Raw genomic sequence first — 16,960 nt, 5'->3', positions numbered from 1 at the left:
CGTACGAATCGCGTCCGGGTCGGCCGATCGGGATCGGAATCGTCCGGTCGTACGGCGTCCGTACGAGTCGTGCGGAAACGGCTCCGGATACTATTCGTACGGACGCGGATTTTACCGGATCGGAATCGACCCCATAGTGTGGGTGCAGAGAAGATGCCCGGCATTCCTGGGTGTGAGTTGAGTGAGAACCTGCGACTCACCACTTAAGCACAGTAAACCTTTATGCATTCACAGACAAACACGCTGGGTTATACTCTTTGGTATTTATATGACGTTATGTGTAGCTTTTTTTTTTTCATTAATGGAGTCTTAAATTTCACCATAGTCACTTCAGACCGCTAGCCTCAGTGCAGGTTTCCCAGTAATTATATTACTCACCAGAATGAAGGAGCACAGGTTTTCACAAGCTCACTTACTAAAAGCTAATAAACCATTGCTGACCAGATGCCTCTGCAGATAAAAGGTGTACATGTGCTATAGTAAAACCTATACCATAGCATGGTGAGAGTCCATCATTTATTCAATTTGCTGCAAAACACCAACATCCCCTCTTCAGGCCTTGAGTGACGCTCTCCCCATAAAACAGTGGAGAGAAAAGCCACCATCATACCCTGTGTACAGCATTTCAAACTACTTCCACCACCTTCAATAAATCTCCCAAATAATGTCACTTTCTAACTGCTGGTTCGGTTACACTTCTCCATAGATGCTTCTCCAATAGAAGGTGGCAGGACTAGAACGAACAAGTGCGTATCACCAACTGCAGATTAGATACAGTTCATTTCATCACATGGCATTGGTACCATCAGACAATGGACCAACCCTGCGCTCAATCCACCTTTATGGAGCGATGTAGGCAGACACAAATCCTTTTCTAGCACAGACTGGGTTGAAGATGAATGGTCTAGGGTAGCTGGGCACTCTCCAGTGATTGCAGAATAAGGGCCCAGTATACAACCAATGGTGTGAAGACGTGGCCAAGCGGAGAGTAGCTAAGGAGGTTCACATGATAGCTGCCCCAATAGATCCCAAACCAGACATCAATCTGCCAGACTGAAGAGAAACATGAAGCCATGGTCTGGGGTGTCAACTCATTACATGGCTCTAGTGAGAGACACTAGTTTTACATTACATCATGGAAATACCTTTGACACCGATCACTCACTGTACTAAAAAACGTTTTCAAAAATTTGACTGAGGCAATCTTAAAAGATACAGGGAAATTAATTATTCTTTTCTCAAGAAAATCCTTTCACTAGTCAAAGTAGAGGCTTTTTCAAAAGAAGACCTAATTTTCGAGAAACACCAAACCTTCCTAGAGTTGCATTGCACTCATCCACAATCTGTGCGCACTGTGGCATCTAACTTCAATAACCGCATGGCAAACATCTAATTTGGCACACCTGTGACCATCCCATTGTAATGGAATAGGACTAGCTTTCATGGAATCTGAAAACTGGAGAGGGAGGTACGGGATGGACTAATCAAACAATAACACACAGCCTTAAAATAAAGCAAACTAATACAGCAAAAAACAGCCCCTTTCAACATTTCTGCATCGCCATGTGCCTATCTTCTACTTCCACCACCACTCCTGGAACCAAGAAAAACACCTAGGAATCTATAAAGACAATAGAATGCAACACGCAAATCATAGCCAGACCCCTGCTTCAAGGTTTCAAGGTTTTTATTAACTGTACAATTAACTAAAATCTTTACAGTAAAAAGAGAAGGTATAGAGAACAGTAATTCTAAAAAAAACTTCTTTGCTTGTTTAAAAAAAAAGTGTACACCTGTGCTAATTAGTAGAATTGTATAAAAAAAACAAAATGAGAAAGAAGGATACAGCTCCCACAGTCTTAGTCCCATTGATTGGCCTTTCCCAGCCATTGTATGCGTTGGGACAAGTCCTTACTTTCTTTCATATGGGGGCATGCAAGTAGCATTGTCAATGAAACTGCATGACGAGTGCACTTCAACTCTGATCAGTTGCTTTTGAGGTGAGCCTCCTGAGTGATGAAATACTCTCATTATGGGTTTTTAGTGCTAAACTAATTTGGTGAACGAATTTCGCTAATCTCGCTAGGAACATAGTGTTGGTGGTTGACAAACACAGGGCTGATGCTTCCGAGCATGTTGTTATGCTCCGATTGAGGCAGATTGGGCGCAGCAGTCGCCGGCGTTCATTCTTGAAATGAGGACAGCAACAGAGAAGGTGCAGCCAGGATTCCCTTTTGTAAGTGCATAGCCTGCAGGATATGGAGTCCCCTCTTTGGGCCCAAGCGGGGTTGAAATCTGCTATCCCGAGCGTGATCAGCCTCATGGATAGAATTTTGCTTCGGGCCTGTGTTGTGATAGCCTCGCTTAGATATGACTGTGCTTTGCCCACAGTGTAAGAGTTGTTTAGGGGTTCCAAATTGGGGCTACGGCGAAGGGATTTATAATCAAGTTCAAAGGAGATTTCGTTCACTTGTTTGTTAATGGCTCTCTTCCAAACGTTCAGCAGGATGTCCTGCCGCACAAGATTTTCTTCCACTATCTTAAGAGCTTTAGTTGCAATTCCCAGCCTAGTGTGCAATGTCGATGCTGGGTCTTCAAAGATGTATCTCAAGTGGTGTTTTAGGGAGTTAGCCGGGGCCTTTAATATCCTTAGGTACAACTTGATAAGGTCCCCCTGGCCGATCACGTCAGGCCTTGCTAGGCCAAGCTCCAGTCTCAGCCTGGTTCTTCTTGCAGACCTAGGTATATGTAACACCGACTTGTAATCCTTAACTTGGGCAGAGTTGAGAAGTGCGTCCAGCTTCCCAGGAAATCCCAGATGTCCATAGGAGATTGCATGAAGAAGCTTTGCTCTTAAGGCTATCAGAATTGGGCTAGCGGAAGGGCTGATCAGGTTCTGGCTTAATTGTCTTAGCAAATGTGTTACCTTGTTGGCTTTCGACGTCAGCTGATTAAGGTGGACATTTGCTTTGGCCCGTTCCGAGAACCAGACCCCCAGGTAGTTGTAAGAGGCCACAGAGTGTATTTGAGCATTTCCCAGCTGCCACTGTGCTTGCCGTTTCTGATGGTAGGATCCGAAGATGATGACCTTAGTTTTCCCTTGGTTGACTGTCAGGCTATTGGCGATGTTGAAGCTGTTTAGGGCTGTTAAAGCTCTTTTTAGGCCTATCCTCGTGTGATCCATTATGGCTGTGTCATCAGCGTACTGTAGAACTGGTAGCCTCACTCTTCCTAGTCTGGGGGCTACTAGACTGGCACCTTTTAGGGCCTCACCCAAATCCGCGGTGTATAGATTAAATAGGATGGGGGCCAGCACGCACCCTTGCTTCAGCCCGTTTGCTGTGGCTATTTTATGAGTGACAGTGTGAGTGCTTGTTTTAACCCGCACCCAGGTGGCCTCATATAGTGACCTAATAGCCTTCAAAAGTTTCGGTGATATCCCCCATTTTTCTAATTTCCACCATAGGCGTTTTCTGTCCACTTTGTCAAATGCTGTGCTGTAGTCCACAAAGCAGCAGAATAGTGGGGGATGGTTCTTCAAGGTTGCCTTGGCTGAAAGAAGTGCTAGCGCCAGGACGTTGTCCATTGTAGATGTCTTGGCCCTAAAACCAGTCTGATACGTTGGTATTATATTTGCCTCTTCAGCCCATTTTTCTAGGTCGCTGAGTAATAGGTGTGCATATGCCTTGGCCTCCAAGTCGAGCAGGGCGATGAGCCTATAGTTCGAGAGCACTGAGCGGTCACCTTTTTTAAAGATGGGAAACAGTATAGAGGCCCTCCAAGTGTCGGGGATTGTAGCGGTCAGGTAGGTGTGGTTAAAGAGCGGAGTAAAGAGTGATGCCCAAAACTCTAGTGCCTGTTTAAAGACCGGCGCTGGAATCCCATTGGGCCCCGGCGCATCATCATTCCTCATCCGCTTGATGGTATTGATGACCTGTCTGGTGTTTGTCCAGGTTGGTGTGGTAACATCAACATCGGTCGGGGAGCTACTACACCCTTGTGTTGTTGCCTGGGCTTGAGATGGCTGCTTCTGGCTGGACGCGGGACTGTTGGACATCCTCAATTAGCTCCGCCTTGTCCGTTGTCAAAGGTTCATGACTGGGGCCTGTTTCGCAAAGCTGTTTCACGTGTTGGATCCAATCTTTTTCAGCTACCCCGTTTTCTCTCGTTGGCCCTCGGTTGCTCAGCTGATTGATGAATCTCCAGAGTCGTGCCAGGTTCTTTTGTTTGAGAAGGAAGAAAACCTTTAGCCATTTGTGTTCCATGTCTGTTTTTTTAAGTTCCCATAGCTTCTTCCTTAGGGAGGCCCTCAGTTCAGATGTTGAAGGCCCTACTGTTTGGCAGCCCCCTCTTTTCTTTGTTGCGCGAGCCTTGCGCAGGAGTCGTTTAAGTTCCCGTATTTCCTGAGGGCAGGTGTTCCGGTTCTTGAGAGGCGCTTTTATCATTGTGTTTTGTGGTTTGGGATTTCCGAGTTTGTTTTGTAAATCCGCAATGATTTGCACCCAGCCTATTGTGGGGGGATCAAATGCAGGCAGACTCTCTTGCTGTGTCTGACCCAGCCATGATTGGAGTTTCCCCTCTGTCTTGTCTGTCCACTTGATTCTCCGCAGGACGGTGTGTGTCTCCTCCCCACTTGACTCCCCAATGGGTTGGTGGAGGGTAGCGGCCGGTATGACCAGCTGGAATGATGCTCTTAATGGCCTATGGTCGCTATCCTGCCGGTTCACAACTTCAAAATCAGTCATTCTATCCGCCAGTACTCATCTTATCAAGATGTAATCGATTCTGGACACGTTCCGAAAAGTGGGCTGAGGCTCCCAGGCACTTGAACGAGATGTTTTCTGTGCATGAGTTGATGTCAGATTGTAGCTGAGGAAAAGGTCGCGCAGGGGAGCCGCCCTTCCCGATCCTCGGGGAAGGGTTTCCAAATTGTCTAGATTTTTTAGGTTGAAGTCCCCTGCTAAGATGACCTGGTGTGTTTTATATTTATTTAGCAAGTCCTCCAGATTTGATGCCAGTGCCTCCAGATGGTCTTTCATTAGAGTCTGTGCGGGGTTAATGTAGCAGTTTAGTACTAGCAGATGGATTGGATCTTTGGTGAGACTCGGACCCCTTATCTGTAGCGCTTGTAGACCGAGCATGTTCACGTTGATGGTAGTAGCATCGAGGGCACAATCATGTTTTATGAAAATTGATAGTCCGCCTGCTGGACGACTGAAGATGTTCCTTTTCGTTGCAGGTACTTGGAATTCGTAATATCCGGCCAGAGGGGTGTGGGTCAAAGCCCAGGTTTCTTGGAGACAAATTAGGTCTCCACATTCCAGAAACTGCTTCAGGTTTTCATTGTTGCGGATTTTGCTAATCCCTGCTATATTCCAGGAGATTACTGTTAGATGGGACTTCGCAGTGGTACCGAGCCTGACGTCCCCGCAGGGGGGCAAACTTTTGTTACGGTTAGGAGTGCTGTGTCCTCCTGCTTCCGAGTCCCTTTTGCTCAGGGGTGGGAGAGATGTTGTGTATGACTCGTTGGTCATTTTCGCATAGGATTCTGATTCCTGTGGGTGCCCTATGGCCCGTCTGGCTTCTGTTTGGGGGACCCAAACTGGTTGTCCCTTTCAGGACAGATCGGGTGGCCTTTCTCCCGCTGTCTGGGACCAGAACGAGTGGATATTTTGGGGGCGATAGTATCTAAACTTCGATGCCCCACTCCGCAAGTAGGGCGGAGTTTTGCTTGATGGCTTGCTGTATTTCTTTAATCTTCAAACCCACCACGGTGGAGTCTCCGTGTGTGTCCCCTTTCAAACTCACGAATTTCACCCATTCTATATGCCCTGATTGTGTCTTGTCCAGGGTGTCCAGATGTTTGAAAAGACGTAGGAGGTTGCTCCGGTTCAGGATGTCATGGTGTCCTGTGCTGGAAAATCTTGGAGTAAAAACCACCTCATAGACGGCTGCGAGTGCATTCAAATTTTGGGCCCCACCTCCCTTTTTTGTGGCTGGTTCTACTGGAGTGGGCGCTGACCTATGACTACCTTGGAGGATTGAGGGCGGGCCACCTTGCGGCCTCTTGTTTTGTTCGTCGTTGATCCTAGTTGAGAGCTGGGGGCTTGTTTGAGGTTGATGCAGAATCGCTCCTGGTGGCATGGATATTGACGGAGTTGGCTGCAAGGGCCATGTTGGCGCTGGTAGGCTTGTTCCGGCCATTGGCTGATTTACCGTGGGGGTAGTTTGCGTTACTGGTGCCTTTTCATCCTTTGAGCTGGGGGGACTTGATGGTGTGGTTTGTTTGTGTTGCTCTCCCTTTGGTGGGTAGACCTTGAGAGTCCTTTTGCCCCAGTTTTTATCTGTAAATATTGGATACAGCTGAGTTTCTTTTGCTTTTGTCCCCTCCTTCGAAGGTGGGAGCTTGAGCTTCAATAGCTGTGGTTGTCTCACTTTTAGCTTTGAGTTTTTCTGTTTCTTTTTTAGCTTCTTTTTTGCTCTCCTTGACAATGGGGGGTTCTGCGTGTCTGTTATACCTGCCGAATCTTCCGGCCTAGCTGTTCCGGTGTCTTCACTGTCCCTGTGGTTTGGGCTTTGGGCGGTTATGGATTCTGGTGAGCTGCTGACTGACTTTATGGTTGTGTGCTCTACACTTTTGCAGCAGTGTCATTCTTCCCCGTTGGGGCCCGTGGTGTCTGTGTCGCCTTCGGGGTGTGTCTGTTGTGCTTTGCCCACTCTTCTTTGTCGTTCGACGTTGGTGCCGCAGTTCTCCCTTTCGCTATGTCTATTATTTCAGCTAGTACCTCATGCAGAGAAGCCCACTTCTCGATGAGGTCTGAGCAGCGGCAAGAGCAGGCCCCCAAGTTGGAGAGCTCGTGCTTGGAGATCCTATTAGCCAGGGCCTCCACCTTGAAGCTTATATCTGCTAATCGCCCCGCTATTGCCTGTAGGAGGTCTATCTGTAGTTCCATCTTAGTGGATTGCCACAGGAGAGCTTTGTTGGTGACACTGTTTGTCTCCAGCTGAGATGGGTTGTCTGTACTCGTGTCTGTACTGCTATTGCGAGCTGGATTCTCAGCTTTCGTTTTGTCGGGCCAAGGAGATTCTTGGGGCCACAATGGAATAGGGGTTAGATTGAGGGTTCTTTCGATCTTTTGTTCAAGGTTGTAAAGAAAGGAGCCTGTGAGCTCCCCGGCGGCTGGCAGCACTGGAACAGGAGAATCCGGTTGGAGGAACGTTAAATTAAGATTCTTAAACTCATGTTCATGATCGTGCTGGAAGATGCTTGAACCCGGATTCTGAGAAGATGGGCCAGAGGCTTTTAACTGGTGGATTTGCACTATTGTGGTTGCGGTAGGGCCACTTACGGTCGGGACAGTGACTATGATCTTGTCGGTCGTAATGTCCTGTGTCTCATCTGTGAACTGGGGGGGAGAACTGGCCCAAAGTTGTCCTGCTGTTAGCCTTGGGTGTGATTGACCATGGGCTATACCGGCCTGTTCCTGGGTGGCCCTGGGTTCCTCGCAGAGGGGCTTCACAACTTTAGGAGTGCAGTTAAAGTTGGACAATCGTCCACTGTGAGTGAGTGTGCTGTAGTCTTGAACCGGGTCTTGGGTGCCAGAGGTAGTAGTCTCGCTGCAGCCGTGGTTGCTATTTGGGGGATCCCTTTTCTTGACAAAAGTTTGTAATCATCCCTCTTTGGTCTGCCTCATGTGGCCTTTCATTTGGGCTGACAGTTAGTGATTTACTCCTTGTCATCCGCGTTGTCTTACTGGTCGGTGAATGAGTCGTGGGGCTTTTTTCCGGGGATGTCACCTGGCGGCCCTTCCTTTTGGCCCCCATGGCCAAGTGTCCTCCTGGTATTTGCCTTGCCGCTGATCAACAGCGTTACTCCGGGGCTTTGCCTTCGCTGCGGTATGGCCTTGCCTTGCCACGATGGAAGAGCAGATGAGGCGGCGTGTGGGCGTAGAGGTAGGGGTGACTGCTACTGCCACTGTTACTGTTACTGCTTGGCAGCCGAGGCTGGTCTCTCCTGCGCCGTGCTCATTCACTCCTTCACTTCTTTGCGCCTTGAGCATGGGGGGGGCGCTTGACTGCAGCCTGCTGCCCCCCTCAGTGCCTCAGTGCCTCGTGAGGCGGTCCGCAGGGTAGACTGAGGTGGGGACTGAGGTGGATACAATGCGGGCAGGAGTGCGACGGCCTTCTAGCCTCCGGACTCTGCCAGGCCGTTACTGCGGCACCCGCTGTGGCTCTCGCTGCGGCAGCTCTCACCTCCTGCTCCAGCTCCAGCTCTCACCTCCTACGAGCAGCTCTCACGCCACTCAATGCTGCCGCTCTTCTGGAAGGAGACATGGTGAGGTGAGGTAGGGTAGGGAGGCAGAGGGGAATCACCTCCGCTCCGATGAAACTCAGCTCCGCTCCGTTCACCTCAGCTCCCTCAGACGCTCTGCTCTGCACTGCTCCGGCAGCTCTGGCTGTGGTCAGGTGGCAGGTCGGCAGGCGGGCAGGTCTCCCCCAGTCCTAGGGGCCCACACGCTATGCACCGCACGCCTCCGGCGCAGCTTCAGCTCCAGTGCAGCTTCTGCTCTGCTCTGGTACCGCGCACGCGATCGCCACCTCTGTAAGAGAACACAGAAGACCGGCTGCTGTAAATACTTCCCAGTGTCGATGGCCGAGCTGGAATAGATGTAGAATATTTAAACGGATGCATGGTTTCCGCTGTTGCAGTTTATGGTCTTAAACCCCTGCAGCTCGGCATAAGAAAGACACAAGAATGAGACACCTGTCAACAAGCGTGTTAACCAAACCCAGATACTGGCCCTGCTCAGGTCCCAAATCGATCTTAAATGTAGATCACAAAAAGGTTACTAGAGTGTTTCCATTGATTCCGTTCTTGGCCTCGAGAAAAACGTGTTAGGACACAGAGGAGGTGCCAGTGAGAACTAACACACACAGCATACATACAGTTAAGGCGTGTCAGTTACTACATATGACCCTCCCACACAGCTCCCTGGATATTATTCTGTTCTCCTTATAGAGAGAAATGGCACAAGTTTAAATAGGACCATTTTGATCCAACCTGCGGGATACTCCGGGTACTATTTCATGAACCTTCACTTCTGTTTCTACAGGTACATACCACACTTGGGACCTGGCTTGCTTTACCAGCACAGCAGTACTATGACAACTAAAGCCGGTCAACCAATCAGCGTTGCAAAATTCAGAGGCTACATTAACACTCCAAACTTCCGACTGATGACGTTGGATTGCATGCAGCTCCCTACTGTAGGCACTGTGACCTCTGAACTCTCTCCACCTTCTATGACCTAGCTTAGAATGAAATTACACATGCTCTCCAGATGTGTCTCACTTTCTGAACCCTTTCTTTTCGGTCTGGGCTGTCTCATCAGAACAAAACTGAATTGTAGTGTATGTTACTTTCCATCATCTTGGTTTTATCCATGGCACTGCAGTTCATTTCAACTTGCAGGAACCGACTCATTAAAAAAGACAGAACATTTTAACTTGCACAGCCCCGCTGAGCAGTGAAACAATACCTGGCGATCCTTAGAAGGGGATCAGGTGCGAGTGCATACGAACAACCAGGGGACGTATGAACAACCAGGGGATGTACGACCAGTAGTAAGTGGCCACACTAGATAATTTTGGTTAAATAGATTGAAAAGATTTAAGAGCTCTTAGAAATCTTTCACCCAGGGGTTCAGGCTCACCAGATGAAGTATCCTGTATTTCATTTAGCCTTACAATGCCTGGGCAGGAAAATGTACAAAATAAATATATAAAGAAATCTATGCAAAGTGGAAGGGTTGACCCAATGTAAACATATTCCCCTTCCTTTAGCAGCCATGCAATTAATACACTAAACGGCTAACGTACTGTTACAAGCAGAATTCAATTCCGAGGTCACATTTATGTCCCAAAACAAGTTCTTAATCATAGCAACTTTTTTCCAACCAGGTCTAGTTCGGTTCATACACTGCACAAGCCAACTTTACATAATGAAATGATCAAATGTAGGAGTGATGGTGCAGGACGCTCTTCCATCAAGGCACTGGGTATCCCACGAGAAGAAAGGCCTTAAAGAGGTCCTCAATGGCATCCTTAATACAACTGTCTGGCCATTGATCCTCAGTACGCAAGTCTATATACACCAGTATTGTAATGCGTTATATTCTCCGTCTGTGATGCTCGTGTTAAGGGATCGCTCTTGTCACTCCGATGATAATTGAAGCAATTAGAGTCCTCGCTCTTTCAAATCAAAGACGGGTGCATATTCCATAGATGCCCTGTTGGAACCACAATGTACCCCCACAAACCCGTCCCTGGCAGTACTCACACTTCTTGGACAGCGCCGCTCGGTCGCCAGGTGCCCCCGCGTAGTTCATCATTCATTAGTAGCAGTAGATTTGGGGAAGGAGACAGCAGGGAGTCCTCGTCCCCCACCGCTGCCATCCGTCTGCCACTGAGTTCGGGGCTGCTGCCAGCAGCAGGCGCTGGCGGGCCCCAGGGTAGAGAAAGATGGGCGGGAGCAGTGGTGACACCAGGGAGTCGCACCTGGCGCCAAGGCGCTCTTCATGGTCTCCTGACTGGCTCCAGACCCCCAGCCCCCCAGCGGCCACGGGGACTCCGCCAACTTCAGCTCTGCTTCCTACCTGAGCTTCCAGGCTGCAGCTATGCCATGCCCCCTGACAGCCACGCCCACCCCCAGCCTACGAGTGTATACAAAACTCCGGCTACTAACGCTACTGTACCTAGTGCAGGTGTGGATCCTGCACATCCCAAATTTCAAGTCTGTTTTTTTTATTTTATTAGGACAAAAAAGCGCTATCTGTAAAGAATTGTCATAACACTATCCTTCAACGCCAAAGAAGAAAAACAAGCATGTGCAATGCTATAGGACTCGCATTTATGCGAGACCTTTTGTATTGGCAGTGCGGGCGGTGCGAGAAGGCACGAGCACCACCGGGAGTGACTGGAGGGGCGTGGGCCGGCAAGAAATCACGGACTGCAGGAGAGAGGGGATCTGGAGGGGTGGACCGGCAAAAAGTCATGGACAGCAGGAGGGAGGGGGAGGGACGGAAAGAAAGTAGTCTGTGGAGTAAAGGGTCTGATAGCCATGGAAGGACACAAATGACGACATGGCGTCATGGGAATGGCTAAGAAGCTGAAAACCAATCAGAATGCAGCATTTAGGATGTGAGCCAATCCAAAAGATGGGCGGAGAGAGGGCGGAGCTTAAAAAAGTCTTCCCTGCTATTGTATATACTGCATGTCTCAACGAGATCTAGGCGAGACCTAAAAAGGGGTGGTTGGGGGAACCATGCACACTGTGATGGGCATCTCATGGTACGTGTCACACTGTGCATGGTTGGCAAGAGGGGTCTCTTGCGTACCCCCATGGGCCCAACCTGAGCCCTATGGGTTAAGGGGGCCTGCTGGGGGCCCCCGAAGTCAGATTCCGACAGTCGTTTTCTCTCAGGAAGACCAAATCAGAACGACTGTCCTAATTGGTCATCGTAATCGCTCGTTCAGAAACCGTGTCCATAGAGCTGTAGAAATTGGCTCTGAATGACTCGGGCTGTTCAAATGCCATTCGGAACTGATTTGGACAGTCCGAATGGCCCCCTTGCATCATAAACAGTCATCCGGAAAGCTGTCCGATTCGGCCAGAAACATAGGTCCCGAATCAGATTCACAGATTCTGAGTCCCGTTCGGAGCCTTTCCGGATGGCATCGTAATCGGCCCCTAATTGTGTAAATGTGTAAACATACTGGAACAATATGAAGGCATGCATGTCAGCATATCAGTTCGGAGTGCAATGAACACATAAATACACAACACTAACTTACCATTTATAAATATACATCTGTACATTATTCTGTCATTCACACAGAGGACTAACATTCATATGGCACCCAAGCAGTAGCACATGCACTTCACACACATACGTAATTCATTTAAAACCCTGTTAATGGGGGGCATGGCCAGCAGCCGAGAATGATGGCCGCACTGTAACACGGTTCCATCTCTGATCGCCCTAATTCCCTAAAATCTGCACATTTATCTGGTCCTCGCAGACACATCTCTCCATGTGAAGGAGCTGGCGGAGGCGATCTGGAACAATCCCTCGCTTTGACGACCGTCAGTGGCCTGCTGTGCCATGCGGCCTCCTCTGAGCTGAGCGGCCTCGATGTAGAGTGACCGAGCGGCCGGCTCTGGCAGCATTGAAAGTGAAAGCTTGTGCCCTGTTCCAACTTAGGAAGAAAGAAGTTGGCGGCTCGGCAACTCGGGTGGATCCGCTTGCCGAGGGTGACAAAAACACTCGCAGTAAGAGGCAAATTAACCGCGGCATTAGTGTGGTGGAGTCGTCTACCCTCCTATGAGCTGTGCAGCGGGCGCAGGAGGAAGCAGCACCGAAGCTTGAAATTGAACTGCACGGAGAAGAGTCGCTGCTTGTGCAGCCGCGGCCCATGGCGGGAGTACGGTGGGACAGGGTGGTGGGTGGTAAACAACGGACTATGGGTATTTGCAGGTAAGTAAACAATTTAATAAATAAAACGAATTTTGAAGAGCACCCTGCATCGCAAAATACGATGCAGCGCTCTACGAAATTTGTTTTATTTATTAAATTGTTTACTTACCTACAATTATCCATATTCCGTTGTTTACCACCACCCACCCCGCCCCTCCCCCGCACCACCTCCCTGCCCGACCGAACTCCCTCCAAGGGCCTCGGCTGTGCTTGGGGCTACTGACTGTGTTGTTGCGGCGTGCAGGGGGCCGGATACATACCAGCAGTAGTGAAGGGGTCACGCTTGATGATCTTCTAGCTCCCTGGTTGAGCATAGTAGTGCCGCATCCTACAGGAGCTGGGGCCCATTGCGCATCCTACTGTAAAAACCTGTTCATGTAGGTCATTGATCTGATTCATAAATAGCCAAATCACTGTAAACATACACATCTGAACACTGCCACATGTGCATTGCAAAGACAGAATACAACATGCACATTTACTATCATGGAGCTAGTACTCGTTAGTATGACATTCAGGAAATTGTGGACAAAGGAGTTGCCAAAAAATTCCAATAGCCCACTTGAACCATACCTCAAATCATACCAAGAATGCAAAGTAAGCAAACCTGACCCTCCTTAGTAGAATTTGCTTTACCCGTTTATCATCCTTTCAATCATCATTCATCTATCAGTTCACTGTTCCATCTATCCGTCATCCTTTAATCCATTCACTCTTGCATTTATTGATCTTCTATCCATTCTTGAAACCTTCCATCTATGAATCTTTTCACCCTTTATCCATTCACCCTACATGTTATCCTTCCATCCTATCTTGCACCTTCTTCTTAGTTATCTCCTTTCACATTCACATTCACTTCATTTCATTTTCTCTTTCTTACTGGTGTTTTTATTTTACCTATCTTTCTTTTGTCTCTCATCCTTACCTTTTCTTACTTACCTTTCTCTCTCATGTTCACTTATTCTATTTGTGCCGCTCCCTCTATTTTTCCTTATTTTCGTATTTTTTACTTAAAAGTGGGAAATATAAGAAATTAATGTTGACATGCTCTTATAGTAACTAGCCCCCCCAAAGTTATTTTCATTGGTCTCTAACTATTTCTATTAGGAAAACTAAAGTTCAAATGAAATGCAAATTTTGGTACCTTTGGGCCCGATTACAATGACGGTGATTCCACCACCGACAGCCTGACGTGGCGGTCTCACCGCCATCGTATGCATGGCGGTGCAGAAGGGTGGCTGTTGGAAAGCCAGACCGTCATGCATCTGACGGGCTCAAGGAGCCCATCGGTGTGTCAGAAGCAGCCATAATCCCTACAATGGTGGCAATGCCTGTCAGGCATCACCATAGGGATTATGATATCCCTCCCCGCCGGCCATTTCATCGTGGTTACCCACCATGAAAAGGCTGGCAGAAAGGGACAATGGGGGCCCGTAGCACGCCCCCCTTCCCCACTGGCCCTTGGATATGGGTGTTGGGGGGGCACCAATATCCCTGCACCATGTGGCAGGCACCGCATGGTGCCTGCCACATGGTGCAGGGATATGTTCCCTGTCTATTTTTTGTACTGCTGCATGTGCTGCACCATGCAGCGCCCGCCGCAATGCAAAAGATAGACAGACAGTTGCATTGTAATCACACTGACGGGTCCCCGACAGCAAGTCGGGCGGTCCCGCTGTCTGATAGGGTGGTTGGTGGACATAAGTCTGCCCGCCATCCTAATCACCTCCCAAGTTTTGGAATAAGCAACTGAGTTTATTGAGCAACTCTTTTCAATATTTAAAACTGTCTGGAAGTGACATCTCAGAGCTTGGAGAAGGAGAGTAGCATGAGCAGCATGGAATGAGGCCAGAGTCTGATTAGAGCTCCAGGTAAAGACTGTCTAAGGAGACAATGCTGCGTACACATTCTAGGTAGTTGTGTTCAAGGGGAGCACTTGAGTGCTCACGCCTGTATACCCGATGTGCTCTGGAAGAGAAAGAATCTTTGACTTTGACGGCATTTCCAATACCGCTCCTATTAAGAGAGGGAAGCAATAATCCGTGACCAACGTTGTGAAAAAAAACAATAGTTAACTTAACAAGTTCAAGGGTGTGAAAGCAAAGACTACAGAAGACAGCAGCATTGCAGCTGCTGTTATTGTCTTCTAATTTTTGAAGGTGCTGAAGGAACCTACAACGGAGACTAAGGAAGAGGTGGTGGTCATGCATAATCAAGGGGAATCTGAGTCACCATTTCAGTAATCAGCTGCTCCAGTTATCGATCCTAAGGCAAATTATTCTAATACTGATGCAAAGAACATGAATATTCAGTCTCCCAGTAGTATTAATAGGGGGATTACCAAACAGGTTGAAGTATAGTAAACTGTCAGCACCAGATTATCAGTTATTGACCTGCTTCATCAGGAAGCTTGGCTCTGCCACCTGGATCGGTCCCCTTTGTTCCATCATCAGGCTATAATGTAGAGCTAATTAAGCCAGCCTCACAGCCATTGTGCCAACAAGGAACTCCTTCAACTTCTTTCTCATTTGAGAATGGCCATAACATAGGACAACCTGGGGCACTATCTTCCAGCTATACCATCCTCCATAGCTATCAGACCAAAGAGATTCAATGCTGTTTTAGAAAAAGAGTTACTGTCAATAATCCTTACTATTGGAAATGTCTGTGAAAGAGGAATACGGAAACTTCTTCTATGCAGGAACGTCGCCCAAGATCCAGAGACGGCTGCAACGCATCCTGAACGCCTCGGCACGCCTGATCCTCAACATCCACCACCGCAGCCACATCACCCCCCACCTGAGAGACCTGCACTGGCTCCCCATCAACAAGAGGGTCACCTTCAAGCTCCTCCTCCACGCGCACAAAGCTCTCCACAATACCGGCCCTGCATACCTCAACAGACGGTTCAGCTTCTACACGCCCACCCGCCAGCTCCGCTCCGAAGAACGACCACCGGTGGCAGATCCTTCTTCCACCTCGCCGCCAAGACCTGGAACACCCTTCCCACAAAACTACGGCAGATCCAAGACCTACTGGCCTATAGAAGACTCCTCAAGACCTGGCTCTTGGATCAGTAGCAGCACCCCTTCCCCCTCCCCTCCCCCCAGCGCCTTGAGACCCTAACGGGTATGTAGTGCGCTTTATAAGTGTATTGATTGATTGATTGATTGATTGATTGAATAAGCAAAGTTTCTTAACATAGTGACACCGGGAAAACAAATATATTTGGGTGTTGGGACATAGTGTTAAATACATTAAAGATGGTAGTAAAAGCCCTTGTTTGTTGCTCAGTGAAGCTGGACATTCAGGTGAACCCTACTAACCCCCTTTACTTTTGTTTCTAGCATTGATATCAAAGTGGAAGAACTAAATACACTTATACTCAGTGCACAGTCAGGTTATGACAACAACTATGCCTGTTGCCAGTGGTCCCTCATAGTAAACATTGTTACATCAAACAAATGATGGATGGCATGCTGACAATGCAAACATTCTGCCCCAGTCAAAAGATCTGGGTTAAATCCATCATTCTTTTGCCCACTACGCCACCCCAGTTTGGACCCAGCCATATGCAAATCAGTCATAACCCTGTGCATCATAGAAACAGTCCAGACCGAACTGCCACGCCAGGTCCTCCCTGGACCGGAAACAAGCATCCTGGGACCGTTTTCAGGGTATGTCACCCTTCTTCAGCCAAGCAAGCTTTCATTTAGTGGCACAGTGAGCAAGGGACCCATGGCTGGGCATAGCCATCCCACTAAGGGTGAAAAGTGTTGCAGCACATAAATGATGGACGGAATGCTGACAATGCAAATATTTTCCCCCAGTCAAAATATCTGGGTTACATCCATTGTTCTTTTGCCCACTACACCACCCTAGTTTGGACCCAGACATATGCAAATCAGTCTTGACCCTGTGCCTCATAGGAACAGTCCAGACCGAACTGCCAAGCCAGGTCCTACTAGGGTATGCCTAGACGTGGGTCCTTTGCTCTCCATGCCACTGGAGTTAAGCTATCCAGGCTGATGAGGGGTGAAAGCCTGAAACCGGTCCTAGGATGATTGTTTCCAGTCCAGGGAGGACCTGGCAGTTGGGGCTGGACTGTTCCCATTTGGTTCAGAGTCAAGACTGATTTGCATATGGCTGGGTCCATACTGGAATGGCATGGTGAGCAAAAAAATGATGGATTTAGGCCCAGATCTCTGTACTGTGGTGAATGTATGACATTATTCTGCATTCTGTCCATCAATTGTTGTTTTTGCATTTGTCACCCGAGTGGGACGGGTATGCCTAGACATGGGTCCTGTGCTCTCCATGCTACTGGAGCCAAGCTATCCTGGCTGATGAGGGATGATAGCCCGGAATCGTTCCTAGGATGCTTGTTTCCAGTCCAGGGTGGACCTCTCCTGGCACTTCGGGCT

This window comes from Lissotriton helveticus, chromosome 2_1 (genome assembly GCF_964261635.1).
Source record: "Lissotriton helveticus chromosome 2_1, aLisHel1.1, whole genome shotgun sequence".
In the NCBI taxonomy this organism is placed as follows: domain Eukaryota; kingdom Metazoa; phylum Chordata; class Amphibia; order Caudata; family Salamandridae; genus Lissotriton; species Lissotriton helveticus.
This window is presented reverse-complemented; position numbering follows the sequence as displayed.